This window comes from Myodes glareolus, chromosome 8 (assembly GCF_982192425.1).
Source record: "Myodes glareolus chromosome 8, mMyoGla1.1, whole genome shotgun sequence".
Taxonomy (NCBI): domain Eukaryota; kingdom Metazoa; phylum Chordata; class Mammalia; order Rodentia; family Cricetidae; genus Myodes; species Myodes glareolus.
Window position 1 is genome coordinate 95555291 of NC_142033.1, and position 5809 is coordinate 95561099.

At 38.4% G+C, this 5809-nt stretch overlaps 1 long non-coding RNA gene across 1 annotated transcript; it reads left to right on the forward strand.

The window, feature by feature from the left end:
• Positions 1-1432: 1432 nt before the first annotated feature.
• On the forward strand, positions 1433-3187 carry LOC125401227 (uncharacterized). Its single transcript, XR_007232271.3, has 3 exons — positions 1433-1628; positions 1762-1913; positions 3028-3187. It is a non-coding gene; the product is annotated as an uncharacterized LOC125401227 (long non-coding RNA).
• Positions 3188-5809: the final 2622 nt, after the last annotated feature.

A 5809-nucleotide genomic window follows, 5' to 3' on the forward strand; every position in this document is an offset into this window, starting at 1 on the left:
TATTCGAGGATTCACTGATATGGTCTTGTCTTACAGACTGCATCTGGTATATGCTAGTATAGTGAAAAAAACCTAAAATGGTCTGAAAAGAACATTAAAATACTTTGTGTCTTTCCTATAATACTTTGTGTGACAGAATTTTCTTGAATTTTTTTAATCAAAACTTAAGATGTCATAGCAGATAATCCAGGCATTGTGTACTGAACACATGTAATCCCAGTGTTAGGCAAGATGAGGCAGGAGGATTGTGGGTTTGAGACCAGCCTGGGCTAATTGGGGAGAACTTATCTCGAGCAAACATTATGAAACAATACAAGTCAAACAATAAAACCACACCACAAACCTAAGCCAGAGCTATCACAGCAGGTGGGACAGGGCAGCACATACAATTGACTGTCTTTACAGCTGCAGATGTGAAAAGACATTTGTGTAAGATATTTGTATCATTTGTAAAAATATGCTATTTGTATGATAATAGATTGACATTGTTTTGAAATATACTAATAAATGTATAATTTTTTAGGTTCAACTTACAAAATTGAGATTATTGAAAAACTATAGTTCATGTAAACAAATATTGGTTGTGTCTTCATGCATTCTTAAGGGTTCACAGGGACCCAGAGATGAAAGTGTTTGAGGACAAATTATCGACTTTTTCTTAGAAAATCTGAAGAGATGCTGTTTCCTTTATGCTTAGCCGAGGTTTTGTTTCTGGCTCTTTATCAGTATTTTTCTTCTGTCATTTAGTTGAGTGGATTAGGGTAGAAAATGAGAGACTGGCCGCTGTCTTCATTCTATAGCTTATGCAAGACAGCAGCTATTTTAGGTTCCCATTCTTAAGAACAAAGGTTCTTCTCTTCGGACACATCACTATCTGCTTGAATTATGGGTTATTGAGTTTACCTTGCTGACCTGAATTGACACCCCTATGACTTTGAATAAATACAGTCCGTGTTATAATATTGTTTCAATGTGATTCCCCTCCTAGCAAAGGTAGTCCTTCCTCTCAGCAAAGTTACAGATTTTATTTTCTTTCTGGAAAGCAAGCCATGACCTCATCACTCATCCTTTGCAAAGAAGAGGCACCTTTTAAAATTTCAGTGACTGCAAAGTTTTCTTGAAGAATGTCGAATAGAACCACCTATAAATGTTTCTGGTACTTTTATAAAGTCATCAGAAGACAAAAGCTGGGAACAGCCTTGGAAAGGGGAAGCCTTGATCACGGTAGAGTTGCTTCATCTCTTTCTGTGTGATTTCAAAAGTCTGCTTTCGGTAATTTATGTTAATGCTTTATTTTCGAAGTTTTCTTTCTTCCATAAGCCCCTCACACTTTGACCAAGAACTGACCTTTCCCCTCTTTGAAATCTACCCTCCAACCCACCCCCTTCTCCAAACTAGCTTTTCATTAAGGAACACGGAGACATCCCCTCACGTTGCTCTGCCTTGTGCTCTGGTGGCAAGCCTCCCTGACAAAAATCAAAGAGCTGCGGGTGCCACAAGGGTGAACTCTGTGATCTCAGCCCCCTAAAGAGAAGTGTCCCCAGAGAGAGGTTCAGTCCATGTCAGTCACATCTTCATTCCTCTGAGAGATGGGAAGCAAGCGCCTGTTTGAACACTTTTATCGAGAGGTCGATTCCAAATTGCAAATCAGATTAGTGACTTGCTTACTCCTTTGAGTGGGTGTAGCCAAGAGCTTACATGCAGTAGACTTTAAAAAGAACTTTTAAATATTTTAATGCAAATTTTGCTGTGTCTTTTCAGGTTAAGCAGGAATGCACATTTTCTGGAGCGGCTTGACTTCCGTGAGCTCCCTAAAGCCTGGAAGTATCTTACTCGATTGCAACCGTGCTTGGGATTTTCCAGATCATCAGTGGAAATGAGTGAAGGTGCACGGAGGACATAGAAGCTCCCAGGTGTGTAGTAGGGAGAGAGTGGTGGCAAGGCTGAGCTGGTGCTGGCCTCTGTCTTCAAAGGGGCACCAGATGGGGCCATTATTTTTCTGGTTTTAAAAGGACTGAGTTTAATTTTAAAGCTGAAGAATATCTAACCTTCATGGGAAATGTCTTGGGACTTTAGATGGCCATATGAAAATGCATCAGGCACCATTTTAACCTGCCTGGACTCAGTCCCTAGAACTACTTTAGAGTGCAGCAACTTCTGTTGTCACTATGGGAACAGAGACACTTAGGGTTTAGAATCTTTGTCAAAGAGAATTAGCAAGATTCAGAAATTAAATTAAAAAGTTCGCTTCACAGAGGGTGAATTTAACTGTAGCATGGTTTTCCTTTAACACGTGAAGTAAGGAGGAAGACAGACATAGTATTAAGTTTTGGTGGCAAGTTAAAAGATTTTCATACCTTTTCATCTTTGGCTTTTCTGATTTACTCATCTTTCACTGTAAAGCAACGGAGAGTTTCACACCTTACCATAATCCAGTGCTTTCCTTTCTTAGTATTCAAATTCTACCCTTTTAAAAATTGCCCACTTCAAATTTAGTTTTCCTCCTGAAGCTATGTCTTTAAAAATCACATACTTTTGAAATTTGACAATTGGAATATGACATGCTAGACTGCTAATACAGCTTCCATTGAAGGTAAGTAATTACTAAGACAACTTGGATACTGGCATTTTCCCATGGAAGACATGCTGTTATTATATCATGTCTGTCTCATGTTGCTTTTCTGTTTCTGTTATAAAACCCTGACCAAAACCATCTCGGGAAGGGAAGGACTTCTTTTCACTTCCAATTTTAGGTAACAGTTCACAACTGAAAGAAGTCAGGGCAAGAACTTAAGGCAGGAGCCTGAATGTAGGGACAGAAGCAGAGACCATGGAGGATGATGCTCAGCGGTTTCAGGTACATTTGTATATATCCCAAGCCCACATGCTTAGGGGTGGTACTGCCTACAGTGGATTTGTGGATTTGGCCTTTGAACATCAATCAGCAATCAAGAAAATGCTCCAATCATCACATGTATAGGCTATTATCGTGGAGAGAGTTCTGAAACTGAGATTCTTTTTTTCCAGATGTACCAAGGTGATGACTAATGCTAACTACGACAGTGCCCAGCATCTTTCCCTTGGAACCATCTAGGAACCAACCGCTCCAATACTACTTGTGACTACACACGTTGTTTTGGTCCAAGATGTCTGCTTATCTGGGTATTTGTCATTAATCTCTTTATTTACTAATAAATGTACATTTTCTATAAATTTTGCTTTTAGTTTTAAAGGTTTACTATTATTTTCAGTGGGGAAAATGAAATAATAAGGTCTAGACCTGGAGACCTGATCTTTAAAAATCAGGTACTTTAGGTTTTCTATCCTAGACTAGGAAAGTAGGGGATGGCCACTGACAGTGAAATCTGATTCCAGATTTGGAGAAGGAGTGGAATGTTGATGCTTGGAAGAATGGAGGCAGAGCATAGGGGCTGATGGAAATACATGGGGTAGTTGTGCTTGACAGACAGACTGCTCAAGGTGTAGAGAGTTTAGGTAATTTGTGGGAGATAATGAAAGGGAAATTGCCTGGCATTTCACTCTATAGCATATGATCTTAAACTAGGGCCAAGAAAGAGTACTCTAATGTTCAGGAGGCTGCAGTACTCACTGATGGTTAGAGCTGGGCAAAGTCTGGTGATGATAAATAAATATGAAGCATTACAGCGGGGTTAGGGGGTGTATTACAATTTCCAAAGCTGGGACTTTATTTTTCTAAGTTGTTTCTTCTAATCCATGAGAATCATTTGAATTCTTTTCCTTAATATTAATTTCCTTTTCCTAATGCTAATTTTGTTTTTTCTTGGTTCAATTATTAATTTTAAGCTTTTCATACTTGATCATTTGCACATTTTAAAAATGGATTGATTTTCTTGTTCAATTTAATCACATATTTTACCTTCACTTGATTTTCTGCTTCTGTTTTATGAAAACCGTCTCTTAAGTCTTTTTGGCACACCAAATAAAGGTTTTGCATAATATGTTTTGTGTAGGAAGTAATCTCAGTGATATACTTTTATTTCAAGTTTTGATGGAATTGTATTTTTACCTTATGTTCCAGCATTTTAAAATATATTTAGATAATGTGAAAATATATGTGCTTTATATAATATATACTTGCAGATATATTTGTCATTCAACTTGGAATCTTTCAGACATGTGTGTGTCTGTATATTTAGTCTCCTAACTGTATATTTTAACTTTTAGATAATTTGTTCCAAGTTCTATCTGTGATTTGAAAGTCAGTGTTTATGATCTTTGGCTCCATCATTGCCCACCAGGTGATTTACTGACTTCCTCCAAGTTTTAGTTTCACAGTCTCTATTCTGGAGAACCAAATAAAGCCTCTAGTTACCAGAGAATTTCCCAAGTGTTGGTAGAAAAAAATTTCTAGGCATGGGAATGGAAGGTCAATCACAGAGCCACGTTCTGTAGCAAAGAAACCTGTTCATTTTTTTAATTGTAAATCAAAACAGAACAATATTTATTAAACTTAGGTTGCAAAAAGTCAAGTTATTTTCATGCCTGTTAACATTCACTGGACTCTAATTTGGTAAATGCACTGAGGTGAACACAGCTGAGTCCACAGAGACAAAAAAAAATATCATTGTTGGTATAGAATCTTATGGCCTTAGTGCCATATGATACCACATACAGGTACTGCATTCTAGTGGGCACTGATTAAACTTAGTCATCTCGGAAGACTTGCTTCATGCTTCAAGACTATCTTGGTGCTACTGGTAAATACAGACTGTGAACATACTAGAGGGGAAGATAGAATATAGAGGTTTTTTTTTTTCTGGCAACACTTGCCATTTTGTTTTAAAGAGGACATCCTGAGATACTGAAAGGTGTGAAATGATCTCTCCTCCTAGAGATGAAAATTCTAAAAATCAGATGTCCAAATTCCTCACAGACTTAATAGGTAGTTTATGTTCTATACGTTTGCCTCCTCGTGTGTGTGTGTGTGTGTGTGTGTGTGTGTGTATGTGTTACAGAGAGAGACACAGAGGGACATACTATACACTGAGAGCCTTTGCCATGCAGAACAGCCAGCGTTTTGTAAAAAACAAAGCCTTATTGAACAGTCACATATACTTCTCTCATCACTGCAGCTCTCAGCCAAACGTGGACAAAGATTTCCATATAAAGGGCGTTTTTTTTTCTGCCATTGATTGATCACACAATGTGTGAGCTGTTCGGTTGCAGTGGGCAGTGCTGCAGGAGAGTGACTGTCTTTAATACTTGAGCAGTTTTCTGGTGGTATTTTTGATGATAAGGGTAAGAAGCTGCCATGCCTTTATAAAAGGCAAGCCTTAGTGTATGTCTGCCTGTGATCCACTCTCATGATATGGACTGTATTTACCCTGTATAATTCCTTTCTTTCAGTTCAGTGTGACATTGTTCGTTCTTAGTACAAGATGGGTCATGTTTATCTGTTGCTCTATCTATGGTCCAGCGATCTTTTTTTGTAGACTAAGGAGAACTGTGTGAAAACTGAACTGTGTCAAGGAGACTAAGAGTGTTAAAGTTCACCAAGGAATCAAGATGAGGCTTTGCAGAAACAAGAGGGAGTTAAAATTAGTATGAATTGATTTCCTACTCCTTTTCAGAATTGCTCTCACATGTTGAGAGCCTTCGGCCATTTATGCTCTGCTCTTTGTTAAGACGGTGACATGACTATGCCAGAGGATGGCCAAGGTCAATGACGTGACCTATTTTTATTTTTCCTTAATAGGAGAAAGTTGCCATTCTTTCCCAACACTCGCAGAGTCTTTCTGTGTGGTGGCTCTGCAGACGCTCTTTGTGA